Genomic DNA, 18,450 nt, shown 5'->3' with positions numbered 1-18,450 from the left:
GTTGCACAAGAATTTTCATCAAATCTCACTTACTGGCACGTAACTAAGACGTTCCCGACGATCAAAACTTGCGTACATAGCGATCTTAGCCCTGTGTGCCGAAAAGCGGTTCTGCTCAATTTCCTTGATGATGCACAATAATTTTCGTCAAACCTCACTTACTGACACGTAACTAAGACGTTCCGGACGATCAAAACTTGCGTATATAGCTATCTTAGCCCTGTGTGCCGAAAAGCGGTGCTGCTTAATCTTTTCGATGTTGCACAATAATTTTCGTCAAACCGCACTTACTGACTCGTAACTAAGACGTTTTGAACGATCAAAACTTGCGTACATATCGTTTTTAGCCCTATGTGCCGAAAAGCGGTTCTGCTACTTTCCGTGATGTTGCACAAGAATTTTCGTCAAATCTCACTTACTGATACGTAACTAAGACGTTTGGAACGATCAAAACTTGCGTACATAGCGATCTTAGCCCTGTGTGCCGAAAAGCGGTTCTGCTACTTTCCGTGATATTGCACAAGAATTTTCGTCAAATCTCACTTACTGATACGTAACTAAGACGTTCCGGACGATCAAAACTAGCGTACATAGCGTTTTTATCTTTGTGAGCCGAAAAGCGATTCTGCTCAATTTCCTTGATGTTGCACAAGAATTTTCGTCAAATCGCACTTACTGACACATAACTAAGACGTTCCGGACGATCAAAACTAACGTACATAGCGTTTTTAGCTTTGTGTGCCGAAAAGCGATTCTGCACAATTTCCTTGATGTTGCACAAGAATTTTTGTCAAATCGCACTTACTGATACGTAACTAAGACGTTCCGGACGATCAAAACTTGCGTACATAGCTATCTTAGCCCTGTGTGCCGAAAAGCGGTTCTGCTCAATTTCCTTGATGATGCACAAGAATTTTCGTCAAATAGCACTTACTGACACGTAACAAAGACGTTTGGAACGATCAAAACTTGCGTACATAGCGTTTTTAGCCCTGTGTGACGAAAAGCGGTTCTGCTCACATTCCGTGATGGTGCACAAGAATTTTCGTCAAATCTCACTTACTGATACGTAACTAAGACGTTCCGGACGATCAAAACTAACGTACATAGCGTTTTTAGCCTTGTGTGCCGAAAAGCGGTTCTGCTACTTTCAGTGATGTTGCACAAGAATTTTCGTCAAATCTCACTTACTGATACGTAACTAAGAAGTTTGGAACGATCAAAACTTGCGTACATAGCGTTTTTAGCCCTATGTGCCGAAAAGCGGTTTTGCTACTATCCGTGATGTTGCACAAGAATTTTCGTCAAATCTCACTTACTGATACGTAACTAAGACGTTTCGAACGATCAAAACTTGCGTACATAGCGTTTTTAACCCTATGTGCCGAAAAGCGGTTCTGCTACTTTCCGTGATGTTGCACAAGAATTTTCGTCAAATCTCACTTACTGATACGTAACTAAGACGATTCGAACGATCAAAACTTGCGTACATAGCGATCTTAATGCAGTGTGCCGAAAAGCGGTTCTGCTACTTTCCGTGATATTGCACAAGAATTATCGTCAAATCTCACTTACTGATACGTAACTAAGACGTTTCGAACGATCAAAACTTGCGTACATAGCGTTTTCAGCCTTGTGTGCCGAAAAGCGGTTCTGATCCATTTCCTTGACGTTGCACAAGAATTTTCATCAAATCTCACTTACTGGCACGTAACTAAGACGTTCCCGACGATCAAAACTTGCGTACATAGCGATCTTAGCCCTGTGTGCCGAAAAGCGGTTCTGCTCAATTTCCTTGATGATGCACAATAATTTTCGTCAAACCTCACTTACTGACACGTAACTAAGACGTTCCGGACGATCAAAACTTGCGTACATAGCTATCTTAGCCCTGTGTGCCGAAAAGCGGTGCTGCTTAATCTTTTCGATGTTGCACAATAATTTTCGTCAAACCGCACTTACTGACTCGTAACTAAGACGTTTTGAACGATCAAAACTTGCGTACATATCGTTTTTAGCCCTATGTGCCGAAAAGCGGTTCTGCTACTTTCCGTGACGTTGCACAAGAATTTTCGTCAAATCTCACTTACTGATACGTAACTAAGACGTTTGGAACGATCAAAACTTGCGTACATAGCGTTTTTAACCCTATGTGCCGAAAAGCGGTTCTGCTACTTTCCGTGATGTTGCACAAGAATTTTCGTCAAATCTCACTTACTGATACGTAACTAAGACGTTTGGAACGATCAAAACTTGCGTACATAGCGTTTTCAGCCTTGTGTGCCGAAAAGCGGTTCTGATCAATTTCCTTGACGTTGCACAAGAATTTTCGTCAAATCTCACTTACTGATACGTAACTAAGACGTTTCGAACGATCAAAACTTGCGTACATAGCGATCTTAATGCAGTGTGCCGAAAAGCGGTTCTGCTACTTTCCGTGATATTGCACAAGAATTTTCGTCAAATCTCACTTACTGATACGTAACTAAGACGTTCCGGACGATCAAAACTAACGTACATAGCGTTTTTAGCCTTGTGTGCCGAAAAGCGGTTCTGCTACTTTCCGTGATGTTGCACAAGAATTTTCGTCAAATCTCACTTACTGATACGTAACTAAGACGTTTGGAACGATCAAAACTTGCGTACATAGCGTTTTTAGCCCTATGTGCCGAAAAGCGGTTTTGCTACTATCCGTGATGTTGCACAAGAATTTTCGTCAAATCTCACTTACTGATACGTAACTAAGACGTTTCGAACGATCAAAACTTGCGTACATAGCGTTTTCAGCCTTGTGTGCCGAAAAGCGGTTCTGATCCATTTCCTTGACGTTGCACAAGAATTTTCATCAAATCTCACTTACTGGCACGTAACTAAGACGTTCCCGACGATCAAAACTTGCGTACATAGCGATCTTAGCCCTGTGTGCCGAAAAGCGGTTCTGCTACTTTCCGTGATATTGCACAAGAATTTTCGTCAAATCTCACTTACTGATACGTAACTAAGACGTTCCGGACGATCAAAACTAGCGTACATAGCGTTTTTATCTTTGTGAGCCGAAAAGCGATTCTGCTCAATTTCCTTGATGTTGCACAAGAATTTTCGTCAAATCGCACTTACTGACACATAACTAAGACGTTCCGGACGATCAAAACTAGCGTACATAGCGTTTTTAGCTTTGTGTGCCGAAAAGCGATTCTGCACAATTTCCTTGATGTTGCACAAGAATTTTTGTCAAATCGCACTTACTGATACGTAACTAAGACGTTCCGGACGATCAAAACTTGCGTACATAGCTATCTTAGCCCTGTGTGCCGAAAAGCGGTTCTGCTCAATTTCCTTGATGATGCACAAGAATTTTCGTCAAATAGCACTTACTGACACGTAACAAAGACGTTCCGGACGATCAAAACTTGCTTACATAGCGTTTTTAGCCCTGTGTGACGAAAAGCGGTTCTGCTCACATTCCGTGATGGTGCACAAGAATTTTCGTCAAATCTCACTTACTGATACGTAACTAAGACGTTCCGGACGATCAAAACTAGCGTACATAGCGTTTTTAGCCTTGTGTGCCGAAAAGCGGTTCTGCTACTTTCCGTGATGTTGCACAAAAATTTTCGTCAAATCTCACTTACTGACACGTAACTAAGACGTTCCGGACGATCAAAACTTGCGTACATAGCGATCTTAATGCAGTGTGCCGAAAAGCGGATCTGCTCAATTTCAATGATGTTGCACAAAAATTTTCGACAAATCTCACTTACTGACACGTAACTAAGACGTTCCGGACGATCAAAACTTGCGTACGTAGCGTTTTTAGCCCTGTGTGCCAAAAAGCGGTTCTGCTACTTTCCGTGATGTTGCACAAAAATTTTCGTCAAATCTCACTTACTGATACGTAACTAAGACGTTCCGGACGATCAAAACTTGCGTACATAGCGATCTTAATGCAGTGTGCCGAAAAGCGGTTCTGTTCAATTTCCTTGATGTTGCACAATAATTTTCGTCAAACCTCACTTACTGACACGTAACTAAGACGTTCCGGACGATCAAAACTTGCGTACATAGCGTTTTTAGCCCTGTGTGCCGAAAAGCGGTTCTGCTACTTTCCGTGATATTGCACAAGAATTTTCGTCAAATCTCTCTTACTGATACGTAACTAAGACGTTTTGAACGATCAAAACTTGCGTACATAGCGTTTTTAGCCCTATGTGCCGAAAAGCGGTTCTGCTATTTTCCGTGATGTTGCACAAGAATTTTCGTCAAATCTCACTTACTGATACGTAACTAAGACGTTCCGGACGATCAAAACTTGCGTACATAGCGTTTTCAGCCTTGTGTGCCGAAAAGCGATTCTGCTCAATTTCCTTGATGTTGCACAAGAATTTTCGTCAAATCTCACTTACTGACATGTAACTAAGACGTTTCGAACGATCAAAACTTGCGTACATAGCGATCTTAAAGCAGTGTGCCGAAAAGCGGTTCTGTTCAATTTCCTTGATGTTGCACAATAATTTTCGTCAATCCTCACTTACTGACACGTAACTAAGACGTTCCAGACGATCAAAACTTGCGTACATAGCGATCTTAGACCTGTGTGCCGAAAAGCGATTCTGCTCAATTTCCTTGATGTTGCACAAGAATTTTCGTCAAATCTCACTTAGTGACACTTAACTGGCACTTTCCGCACGAACCAAACAAGCGTACATAGCGTTTTTAGCCTTGTGTGCCGAAAAGCGGATCTGCTCAATTTCAATGATGTTGCACAAGAATTTTCGACAAATATCACTTACTGACACGTAACTAAGTCGTTTCGAACCATAAAAACTTGCGTACATAGCGTTTTTAGGCGTGTGTGCCGAAAAGCGGTTCTGCTACTTTCCGTGATATTGCACAAGAATTATCGTCAAATCTCACTTACTGATACGTAACTAAGACGTTCCGGACGATCAAAACTAGCGTACATAGCGTTTTTAGCCTTGTGTGCCGAAAAGCGGATCTGCACTATTTCAATGATGTTGCACAAGAATTTTCGACAAATCTCACTTACTGACACGTAACTAAGACGTTTCGGACGATCAAAACTTGCGTACATAGCTATCTTAGCCCTGTGTGCCGAAAAGCGGTGCTGCTTAATCTTTTCGATGTTGCACAAGAATTTTCGTCAAACCGCACTTACTGACACGTAACTAAGACGTTTTGAACGATCAAAACTTGCGTACATATCGTTTTTAGCCCTATGTGCCGAAAAGCGGTTCTGCTACTTTCCGTGATGTTGCACAAGAATTTTCGTCAAATCTCACTTACTGATACGTAACTAAGACGTTTGGAACGATCAAAACTTGCGTACATAGCGTTTTTAACCCTATGTGCCGAAAAGCGGTTCTGCTACTTTCCGTGATGTTGCACAAGAATTTTCGTCAAATCTCACTTACTGATACGTAACTAAGACGTTTCGAACGATCAAAACTTGCGTACATAGCGATCTTAATGCAGTGTGCCGAAAAGCGGTTCTGCTACTTTCCGTGATATTGCACAAGAATTTTCGTCAAATCTCACTTACTGATACGTAACTAAGACGTTCCGGACGATCAAAACTAACGTACATAGCGTTTTTAGCCTTGTGTGCCGAAAAGCGGTTCTGCTACTTTCCGTGACGTTGCACAAGAATTTTCGTCAAATCTCACTTACTGATACGTAACTAAGACGTTTGGAACGATCAAAACTTGCGTACATAGCGTTTTTAGCCCTATGTGCCGAAAAGCGGTTTTGCTACTATCCGTGATGTTGCACAAGAATTTTCGTCAAATCTCACTTACTGATACGTAACTAAGACGTTTCGAACGATCAAAACTTGCGTACATAGCGTTTTCAGCCTTGTGTGCCGAAAAGCGGTTCTGATCCATTTCCTTGACGTTGCACAAGAATTTTCATCAAATCTCACTTACTGGCACGTAACTAAGACGTTCCCGACGATCAAAACTTGCGTACATAGCGATCTTAGCCCTGTGTGCCGAAAAGCGGTTCTGCTCAATTTCCTTGATGATGCACAATAATTTTCGTCAAACCTCACTTACTGACACGTAACTAAGACGTTCCGGACGATCAAAACTTGCGTACATAGCGATCTTAGACCTGTGTGCCGAAAAGCGATTCTGCTCAATTTCCTTGATGTTGCTTAAGAATTTTCGTCAAATCTCACTTAGTGACACTTAACTGGCACTTTCCGTAAGAAAAAACATGCGTACATAGCGTTTTTAGCCCTGTGTGCCGAAAAGCGGTTCTGCTACTTTCCGTGACGTTGCACAAGAATTTTCGTCAAATCTCACTTACTGATACGTAACAAAGACGTTTCGAACAATCAAAACTTGCGTAAATAACGTTTTCAGCCTTGTGTGCCGAAAAGCGGATCTGCTCAATTTCAATGATGTTGCACAAGAATTTTCGACAAATCTCACTTACTGACACATAACTAAGACGTTTCGAACGATCAAAACTTGCGTACATAACGTTTTCAGCCTTGTGTGCCAAAAAGCGATTCTGTTCAATTTCCTTGATGTTGCACAAGAATTTTCGTCAAACCTCACTTACTGGCACGTAACTAAGACGTTTCGAACGATCAAAACTTGCGTACATAACGTTTTCAGCCTTGTGTGCCGAAAAGCGATTCTATTCAATTTCCTTGATGTTGCACAAGAATTTTCGTCAAACCTCACTTACTGGCACGTAACTAAGACGTTCCGAACGATCAAAACTAGCGTACATAGCGTTTTTAGCTTTGTGTGCCGAAAAGCGATTCTGCACAATTTCCTTGATGTTGCACAAGAATTTTCGTCAAATCTCACTTACTGACACGTAACTAAGACGTTCCGGACGATCAAAACTTGCATACATAGCGTTTTTAGTCTTGTGTGCTGAAAAGCGGATCTGCTCACTTTCCGTGATATTGCACAAGAATTTTCGTCAAATCTCACTTACTGATACGTAACTAAGACGTTTCGAACGATCAAAACTTGCGACATAGCGTTTTTAGCCCTATGTGCCGAAAAGCGGTTCTGCTACTTTCCGTGACGTTGCACAAGAATTTTCGTCAAATCTCACTTACTGATACGTAACAAAGACGTTTCGAACGATCAAAACTTGCGTAAATAACGTTTTTAGCCTTGTGTGCCGAAAAGCGGATCTGCTCAATTTCAATGAAGTTGCACAAGAATATTCGACAAATCTCACTTACTGACACATAACTAAGACGTTTCGAACAATCAAAACTAGCGTACATAACGTTTTCAGCCTTGTGTGCCGAAAAGCGATTCTGTTCAATTTCCATGATGTTGCACAAGAATTTTCGTCAAATCTCACTTACTGATACGTAACTAAGACGTTTCGAACGATCAAAACTTGCGTACATAGCGATCTTAATGCAGTGTGCCGAAAAGCGGTTCTGCTACATTCCGTGATATTGCACAAGAATTTTCGTCAAATCTCACTTACTGATACGTAACTAAGACGTTCCGGACGATCAAAACTAACGTACATAGCGTTTTTAGCCTTGTGTGCCGAAAAGCGGTTCTGCTACTTTCCGTGATGTTGCACAAGAATTTTCGTCAAATCTCACTTACTGATACGTAACTAAGACGTTTCGAACGATCAAAACTTGCGTACATAGCGATCTTAATGCAGTGTGCCGAAAAGCGGTTCTGCTACTTTCCGTGATATTGCACAAGAATTATCGTCAAATCTCACTTACTGATACGTAACTAAGACGTTCCGGACGATCAAAACTAACGTACATAGCGTTTTTAGCCTTGTGTGCCGAAAAGCGGTTCTGCTACTTTCCGTGATGTTGCACAAGAATTTTCGTCAAATCTCACTTACTGATACGTAACTAAGAAGTTTGGAACGATCAAAACTTGCGTACATAGCGTTTTTAGCCCTATGTGCCGAAAAGCGGTTTTGCTACTATCCGTGATGTTGCACAATAATTTTCGTCAAATCTCACTTACTGATACGTAACTAAGACGTTTCGAACGATCAAAACTTGCGTACATAGCGTTTTCAGCCTTGTGTGCCGAAAAGTGGTTCTGATCCATTTCCTTGACGTTGCACAAGAATTTTCATCAAATCTCACTTACTGGCACGTAACTAAGACGTTCCCGACGATCAAAACTTGCGTACATAGCGATCTTAGCCCTGTGTGCCGAAAAGCGGTTCTGCTCAATTTCCTTGATGATGCACAATAATTTTCGTCAAACCTCACTTACTGACACGTAACTAAGACGTTCCGGACGATCAAAACTTGCGTATATAGCTATCTTAGCCCTGTGTGCCGAAAAGCGGTGCTGCTTAATCTTTTCGATGTTGCACAATAATTTTCGTCAAACCGCACTTACTGACTCGTAACTAAGACGTTTTGAACGATCAAAACTTGCGTACATATCGTTTTTAGCCCTATGTGCCGAAAAGCGGTTCTGCTACTTTCCGTGATGTTGCACAAGAATTTTCGTCAAATCTCACTTACTGATACGTAACTAAGACGTTTGGAACGATCAAAACTTGCGTACATAGCGATCTTAGCCCTGTGTGCCGAAAAGCGGTTCTGCTACTTTCCGTGATATTGCACAAGAATTTTCGTCAAATCTCACTTACTGATACGTAACTAAGACGTTCCGGACGATCAAAACTAGCGTACATAGCGTTTTTATCTTTGTGAGCCGAAAAGCGATTCTGCTCAATTTCCTTGATGTTGCACAAGAATTTTCGTCAAATCGCACTTACTGACACATAACTAAGACGTTCCGGACGATCAAAACTAACGTACATAGCGTTTTTAGCTTTGTGTGCCGAAAAGCGATTCTGCACAATTTCCTTGATGTTGCACAAGAATTTTTGTCAAATCGCACTTACTGATACGTAACTAAGACGTTCCGGACGATCAAAACTTGCGTACATAGCTATCTTAGCCCTGTGTGCCGAAAAGCGGTTCTGCTACTTTCCGTGACGTTGCACAAGAATTTTCGTCAAATCTCACTTACTGATACGTAACTAAGACGTTTGGAACGATCAAAACTTGCGTACATAGCGTTTTTAACCCTATGTGCCGAAAAGCGGTTCTGCTACTTTCCGTGATGTTGCACAAGAATTTTCGTCAAATCTCACTTACTGATACGTAACTAAGACGTTTGGAACGATCAAAACTTGCGTACATAGCGTTTTCAGCCTTGTGTGCCGAAAAGCGGTTCTGATCAATTTCCTTGACGTTGCACAAGAATTTTCGTCAAATCTCACTTACTGATACGTAACTAAGACGTTTCGAACGATCAAAACTTGCGTACATAGCGATCTTAATGCAGTGTGCCGAAAAGCGGTTCTGCTACTTTCCGTGATATTGCACAAGAATTTTCGTCAAATCTCACTTACTGATACGTAACTAAGACGTTCCGGACGATCAAAACTAACGTACATAGCGTTTTTAGCCTTGTGTGCCGAAAAGCGGTTCTGCTACTTTCCGTGATGTTGCACAAGAATTTTCGTCAAATCTCACTTACTGATACGTAACTAAGACGTTTGGAACGATCAAAACTTGCGTACATAGCGTTTTTAGCCCTATGTGCCGAAAAGCGGTTTTGCTACTATCCGTGATGTTGCACAAGAATTTTCGTCAAATCTCACTTACTGATACGTAACTAAGACGTTTCGAACGATCAAAACTTGCGTACATAGCGTTTTCAGCCTTGTGTGCCGAAAAGCGGTTCTGATCCATTTCCTTGACGTTGCACAAGAATTTTCATCAAATCTCACTTACTGACACATAACTAAGACGTTTCGAACGATCAAAACTTGCGTACATAACGTTTTCAGCCTTGTGTGCCAAAAAGCGATTCTGTTCAATTTCCTTGATGTTGCACAAGAATTTTCGTCAAACCTCACTTACTGGCACGTAACTAAGACGTTTCGAACGATCAAAACTTGCGTACATAACGTTTTCAGCCTTGTGTGCCGAAAAGCGATTCTATTCAATTTCCTTGATGTTGCACAAGAATTTTCGTCAAACCTCACTTACTGGCACGTAACTAAGACGTTCCGAACGATCAAAACTAGCGTACATAGCGTTTTTAGCTTTGTGTGCCGAAAAGCGATTCTGCACAATTTCCTTGATGTTGCACAAGAATTTTCGTCAAATCTCACTTACTGACACGTAACTAAGACGTTCCGGACGATCAAAACTTGCATACATAGCGTTTTTAGTCTTGTGTGCTGAAAAGCGGATCTGCTCACTTTCCGTGATATTGCACAAGAATTTTCGTCAAATCTCACTTACTGATACGTAACTAAGACGTTTCGAACGATCAAAACTTGCGACATAGCGTTTTTAGCCCTATGTGCCGAAAAGCGGTTCTGCTACTTTCCGTGACGTTGCACAAGAATTTTCGTCAAATCTCACTTACTGATACGTAACAAAGACGTTTCGAACGATCAAAACTTGCGTAAATAACGTTTTTAGCCTTGTGTGCCGAAAAGCGGATCTGCTCAATTTCAATGAAGTTGCACAAGAATATTCGACAAATCTCACTTACTGACACATAACTAAGACGTTTCGAACAATCAAAACTAGCGTACATAACGTTTTCAGCCTTGTGTGCCGAAAAGCGATTCTGTTCAATTTCCATGATGTTGCACAAGAATTTTCGTCAAATCTCACTTACTGGCACGTAACTAAGACGTTCCGGACGATCAAAACTTTCGTACATAGCTATCTTAGCCCTGTGTGCCGAAAAGCAGTGCTGCTTAATCTTTTCGATGTTGCACAAGAATTTTCGTCAAACCGCACTTACTGACTCGTAACTAAGACGTTTTGAACGATCAAAACTTGCGTACATATCGTTTTTAGCCCTATGTGCCGAAAAGCGGTTCTGCTACTTTCCGTGATGTTGAACAAGAATTTTCGTCAAATCTCACTTACTGATACGTAACTAAGACGTTTGGAACGATCAAAACTTGCGTACATAGCGTTTTTAACCCTATGTGCCGAAAAGCGGTTCTGCTACTTTTCGTGATGTTGCACAAGAATTTTCGTCAAATCTCACTTACTGATACGTAACTAAGACGTTTCGAACGATCAAAACTTGCGTACATAGCGATCTTAATGCAGTGTGCCGAAAAGCGGTTCTGCTACATTCCGTGATATTGCACAAGAATTTTCGTCAAATCTCACTTACTGATACGTAACTAAGACGTTCCGGACGATCAAAACTAACGTACATAGCGTTTTTAGCCTTGTGTGCCGAAAAGCGGTTCTGCTACTTTCCGTGATGTTGCACAAGAATTTTCGTCAAATCTCACTTACTGATACGTAACTAAGACGTTTCGAACGATCAAAACTTGCGTACATAGCGATCTTAATGCAGTGTGCCGAAAAGCGGTTCTGCTACTTTCCGTGATATTGCACAAGAATTATCGTCAAATCTCACTTACTGATACGTAACTAAGACGTTCCGGACGATCAAAACTAACGTACATAGCGTTTTTAGCCTTGTGTGCCGAAAAGCGGTTCTGCTACTTTCCGTGATGTTGCACAAGAATTTTCGTCAAATCTCACTTACTGATACGTAACTAAGAAGTTTGGAACGATCAAAACTTGCGTACATAGCGTTTTTAGCCCTATGTGCCGAAAAGCGGTTTTGCTACTATCCGTGATGTTGCACAATAATTTTCGTCAAATCTCACTTACTGATACGTAACTAAGACGTTTCGAACGATCAAAACTTGCGTACATAGCGTTTTCAGCCTTGTGTGCCGAAAAGTGGTTCTGATCCATTTCCTTGACGTTGCACAAGAATTTTCATCAAATCTCACTTACTGGCACGTAACTAAGACGTTCCCGACGATCAAAACTTGCGTACATAGCGATCTTAGCCCTGTGTGCCGAAAAGCGGTTCTGCTCAATTTCCTTGATGATGCACAATAATTTTCGTCAAACCTCACTTACTGACACGTAACTAAGACGTTCCGGACGATCAAAACTTGCGTATATAGCTATCTTAGCCCTGTGTGCCGAAAAGCGGTGCTGCTTAATCTTTTCGATGTTGCACAATAATTTTCGTCAAACCGCACTTACTGACTCGTAACTAAGACGTTTTGAACGATCAAAACTTGCGTACATATCGTTTTTAGCCCTATGTGCCGAAAAGCGGTTCTGCTACTTTCCGTGATGTTGCACAAGAATTTTCGTCAAATCTCACTTACTGATACGTAACTAAGACGTTTGGAACGATCAAAACTTGCGTACATAGCGATCTTAGCCCTGTGTGCCGAAAAGCGGTTCTGCTACTTTCCGTGATATTGCACAAGAATTTTCGTCAAATCTCACTTACTGATACGTAACTAAGACGTTCCGGACGATCAAAACTAGCGTACATAGCGTTTTTATCTTTGTGAGCCGAAAAGCGATTCTGCTCAATTTCCTTGATGTTGCACAAGAATTTTCGTCAAATCGCACTTACTGACACATAACTAAGACGTTCCGGACGATCAAAACTAACGTACATAGCGTTTTTAGCTTTGTGTGCCGAAAAGCGATTCTGCACAATTTCCTTGATGTTGCACAAGAATTTTTGTCAAATCGCACTTACTGATACGTAACTAAGACGTTCCGGACGATCAAAACTTGCGTACATAGCTATCTTAGCCCTGTGTGCCGAAAAGCGGTTCTGCTACTTTCCGTGACGTTGCACAAGAATTTTCGTCAAATCTCACTTACTGATACGTAACTAAGACGTTTGGAACGATCAAAACTTGCGTACATAGCGTTTTTAACCCTATGTGCCGAAAAGCGGTTCTGCTACTTTCCGTGATGTTGCACAAGAATTTTCGTCAAATCTCACTTACTGATACGTAACTAAGACGTTTGGAACGATCAAAACTTGCGTACATAGCGTTTTCAGCCTTGTGTGCCGAAAAGCGGTTCTGATCAATTTCCTTGACGTTGCACAAGAATTTTCGTCAAATCTCACTTACTGATACGTAACTAAGACGTTTCGAACGATCAAAACTTGCGTACATAGCGATCTTAATGCAGTGTGCCGAAAAGCGGTTCTGCTACTTTCCGTGATATTGCACAAGAATTTTCGTCAAATCTCACTTACTGATACGTAACTAAGACGTTCCGGACGATCAAAACTAACGTACATAGCGTTTTTAGCCTTGTGTGCCGAAAAGCGGTTCTGCTACTTTCCGTGATGTTGCACAAGAATTTTCGTCAAATCTCACTTACTGATACGTAACTAAGACGTTTGGAACGATCAAAACTTGCGTACATAGCGTTTTTAGCCCTATGTGCCGAAAAGCGGTTTTGCTACTATCCGTGATGTTGCACAAGAATTTTCGTCAAATCTCACTTACTGATACGTAACTAAGACGTTTCGAACGATCAAAACTTGCGTACATAGCGTTTTCAGCCTTGTGTGCCGAAAAGCGGTTCTGATCCATTTCCTTGACGTTGCACAAGAATTTTCATCAAATCTCACTTACTGGCACGTAACTAAGACGTTCCCGACGATCAAAACTTGCGTACATAGCGATCTTAGCCCTGTGTGCCGAAAAGCGGTTCTGCTACTTTCCGTGATATTGCACAAGAATTTTCGTCAAATCTCACTTACTGATACGTAACTAAGACGTTCCGGACGATCAAAACTAGCGTACATAGCGTTTTTATCTTTGTGAGCCGAAAAGCGATTCTGCTCAATTTCCTTGATGTTGCACAAGAATTTTCGTCAAATCGCACTTACTGACACATAACTAAGACGTTCCGGACGATCAAAACTAGCGTACATAGCGTTTTTAGCTTTGTGTGCCGAAAAGCGATTCTGCACAATTTCCTTGATGTTGCACAAGAATTTTTGTCAAATCGCACTTACTGATACGTAACTAAGACGTTCCGGACGATCAAAACTTGCGTACATAGCTATCTTAGCCCTGTGTGCCGAAAAGCGGTTCTGCTCAATTTCCTTGATGATGCACAAGAATTTTCGTCAAATAGCACTTACTGACACGTAACAAAGACGTTCCGGACGATCAAAACTTGCTTACATAGCGTTTTTAGCCCTGTGTGACGAAAAGCGGTTCTGCTCACATTCCGTGATGGTGCACAAGAATTTTCGTCAAATCTCACTTACTGATACGTAACTAAGACGTTCCGGACGATCAAAACTAGCGTACATAGCGTTTTTAGCCTTGTGTGCCGAAAAGCGGTTCTGCTACTTTCCGTGATGTTGCACAAAAATTTTCGTCAAATCTCACTTACTGACACGTAACTAAGACGTTCCGGACGATCAAAACTTGCGTACATAGCGATCTTAATGCAGTGTGCCGAAAAGCGGATCTGCTCAATTTCAATGATGTTGCACAAAAATTTTCGACAAATCTCACTTACTGACACGTAACTAAGACGTTCCGGACGATCAAAACTTGCGTACGTAGCGTTTTTAGCCCTGTGTGCCAAAAAGCGGTTCTGCTACTTTCCGTGATGTTGCACAAAAATTTTCGTCAAATCTCACTTACTGATACGTAACTAAGACGTTCCGGACGATCAAAACTTGCGTACATAGCGATCTTAATGCAGTGTGCCGAAAAGCGGTTCTGTTCAATTTCCTTGATGTTGCACAATAATTTTCGTCAAACCTCACTTACTGACACGTAACTAAGACGTTCCGGACGATCAAAACTTGCGTACATAGCGTTTTTAGCCCTGTGTGCCGAAAAGCGGTTCTGCTACTTTCCGTGATATTGCACAAGAATTTTCGTCAAATCTCTCTTACTGATACGTAACTAAGACGTTTTGAACGATCAAAACTTGCGTACATAGCGTTTTTAGCCCTATGTGCCGAAAAGCGGTTCTGCTATTTTCCGTGATGTTGCACAAGAATTTTCGTCAAATCTCACTTACTGATACGTAACTAAGACGTTCCGGACGATCAAAACTTGCGTACATAGCGTTTTCAGCCTTGTGTGCCGAAAAGCGATTCTGCTCAATTTCCTTGATGTTGCACAAGAATTTTCGTCAAATCTCACTTACTGACATGTAACTAAGACGTTTCGAACGATCAAAACTTGCGTACATAGCGATCTTAAAGCAGTGTGCCGAAAAGCGGTTCTGTTCAATTTCCTTGATGTTGCACAATAATTTTCGTCAATCCTCACTTACTGACACGTAACTAAGACGTTCCAGACGATCAAAACTTGCGTACATAGCGATCTTAGACCTGTGTGCCGAAAAGCGATTCTGCTCAATTTCCTTGATGTTGCACAAGAATTTTCGTCAAATCTCACTTAGTGACACTTAACTGGCACTTTCCGCACGAACCAAACAAGCGTACATAGCGTTTTTAGCCTTGTGTGCCGAAAAGCGGATCTGCTCAATTTCAATGATGTTGCACAAGAATTTTCGACAAATATCACTTACTGACACGTAACTAAGTCGTTTCGAACCATAAAAACTTGCGTACATAGCGTTTTTAGGCGTGTGTGCCGAAAAGCGGTTCTGCTACTTTCCGTGATATTGCACAAGAATTATCGTCAAATCTCACTTACTGATACGTAACTAAGACGTTCCGGACGATCAAAACTAGCGTACATAGCGTTTTTAGCCTTGTGTGCCGAAAAGCGGATCTGCACTATTTCAATGATGTTGCACAAGAATTTTCGACAAATCTCACTTACTGACACGTAACTAAGACGTTTCGGACGATCAAAACTTGCGTACATAGCTATCTTAGCCCTGTGTGCCGAAAAGCGGTGCTGCTTAATCTTTTCGATGTTGCACAAGAATTTTCGTCAAACCGCACTTACTGACACGTAACTAAGACGTTTTGAACGATCAAAACTTGCGTACATATCGTTTTTAGCCCTATGTGCCGAAAAGCGGTTCTGCTACTTTCCGTGATGTTGCACAAGAATTTTCGTCAAATCTCACTTACTGATACGTAACTAAGACGTTTGGAACGATCAAAACTTGCGTACATAGCGTTTTTAACCCTATGTGCCGAAAAGCGGTTCTGCTACTTTCCGTGATGTTGCACAAGAATTTTCGTCAAATCTCACTTACTGATACGTAACTAAGACGTTTCGAACGATCAAAACTTGCGTACATAGCGATCTTAATGCAGTGTGCCGAAAAGCGGTTCTGCTACTTTCCGTGATATTGCACAAGAATTTTCGTCAAATCTCACTTACTGATACGTAACTAAGACGTTCCGGACGATCAAAACTAACGTACATAGCGTTTTTAGCCTTGTGTGCCGAAAAGCGGTTCTGCTACTTTCCGTGACGTTGCACAAGAATTTTCGTCAAATCTCACTTACTGATACGTAACTAAGACGTTTGGAACGATCAAAACTTGCGTACATAGCGTTTTTAGCCCTATGTGCCGAAAAGCGGTTTTGCTACTATCCGTGATGTTGCACAAGAATTTTCGTCAAATCTCACTTACTGATACGTAACTAAGACGTTTCGAACGATCAAAACTTGCGTACATAGCGTTTTCAGCCTTGTGTGCCGAAAAGCGGTTCTGATCCATTTCCTTGACGTTGCACAAGAATTTTCATCAAATCTCACTTACTGGCACGTAACTAAGACGTTCCCGACGATCAAAACTTGCGTACATAGCGATCTTAGCCCTGTGTGCCGAAAAGCGGTTCTGCTCAATTTCCTTGATGATGCACAATAATTTTCGTCAAACCTCACTTACTGACACGTAACTAAGACGTTCCGGACGATCAAAACTTGCGTACATAGCGATCTTAGACCTGTGTGCCGAAAAGCGATTCTGCTCAATTTCCTTGATGTTGCTTAAGAATTTTCGTCAAATCTCACTTAGTGACACTTAACTGGCACTTTCCGTAAGAAAAAACATGCGTACATAGCGTTTTTAGCCCTGTGTGCCGAAAAGCGGTTCTGCTACTTTCCGTGACGTTGCACAAGAATTTTCGTCAAATCTCACTTACTGATACGTAACAAAGACGTTTCGAACAATCAAAACTTGCGTAAATAACGTTTTCAGCCTTGTGTGCCGAAAAGCGGATCTGCTCAATTTCAATGATGTTGCACAAGAATTTTCGACAAATCTCACTTACTGACACATAACTAAGACGTTTCGAACGATCAAAACTTGCGTACATAACGTTTTCAGCCTTGTGTGCCAAAAAGCGATTCTGTTCAATTTCCTTGATGTTGCACAAGAATTTTCGTCAAACCTCACTTACTGGCACGTAACTAAGACGTTTCGAACGATCAAAACTTGCGTACATAACGTTTTCAGCCTTGTGTGCCGAAAAGCGATTCTATTCAATTTCCTTGATGTTGCACAAGAATTTTCGTCAAACCTCACTTACTGGCACGTAACTAAGACGTTCCGAACGATCAAAACTAGCGTACATAGCGTTTTTAGCTTTGTGTGCCGAAAAGCGATTCTGCACAATTTCCTTGATGTTGCACAAGAATTTTCGTCAAATCTCACTTACTGACACGTAACTAAGACGTTCCGGACGATCAAAACTTGCATACATAGCGTTTTTAGTCTTGTGTGCTGAAAAGCGGATCTGCTCACTTTCCGTGATATTGCACAAGAATTTTCGTCAAATCTCACTTACTGATACGTAACTAAGACGTTTCGAACGATCAAAACTTGCGACATAGCGTTTTTAGCCCTATGTGCCGAAAAGCGGTTCTGCTACTTTCCGTGACGTTGCACAAGAATTTTCGTCAAATCTCACTTACTGATACGTAACAAAGACGTTTCGAACGATCAAAACTTGCGTAAATAACGTTTTTAGCCTTGTGTGCCGAAAAGCGGATCTGCTCAATTTCAATGAAGTTGCACAAGAATATTCGACAAATCTCACTTACTGACACATAACTAAGACGTTTCGAACAATCAAAACTAGCGTACATAACGTTTTCAGCCTTGTGTGCCGAAAAGCGATTCTGTTCAATTTCCATGATGTTGCACAAGAATTTTCGTCAAATCTCACTTACTGGCACGTAACTAAGACGTTCCGGACGATCAAAACTTTCGTACATAGCTATCTTAGCCCTGTGTGCCGAAAAGCAGTGCTGCTTAATCTTTTCGATGTTGCACAAGAATTTTCGTCAAACCGCACTTACTGACTCGTAACTAAGACGTTTTGAACGATCAAAACTTGCGTACATATCGTTTTTAGCCCTATGTGCCGAAAAGCGGTTCTGCTACTTTCCGTGATGTTGAACAAGAATTTTCGTCAAATCTCACTTACTGATACGTAACTAAGACGTTTGGAACGATCAAAACTTGCGTACATAGCGTTTTTAACCCTATGTGCCGAAAAGCGGTTCTGCTACTTTTCGTGATGTTGCACAAGAATTTTCGTCAAATCTCACTTACTGATACGTAACTAAGACGTTTCGAACGATCAAAACTTGCGT

The sequence above is a fragment of the Polyergus mexicanus genome, unplaced genomic scaffold (genome assembly GCF_030449975.1).
Source record: "Polyergus mexicanus isolate NDT 795.1 unplaced genomic scaffold, iyPolMexi1.0 SCAF_14, whole genome shotgun sequence".
In the NCBI taxonomy this organism is placed as follows: Eukaryota; Metazoa; Arthropoda; class Insecta; order Hymenoptera; family Formicidae; genus Polyergus; species Polyergus mexicanus.
Note: the sequence above shows the minus strand (reverse complement) of the source record.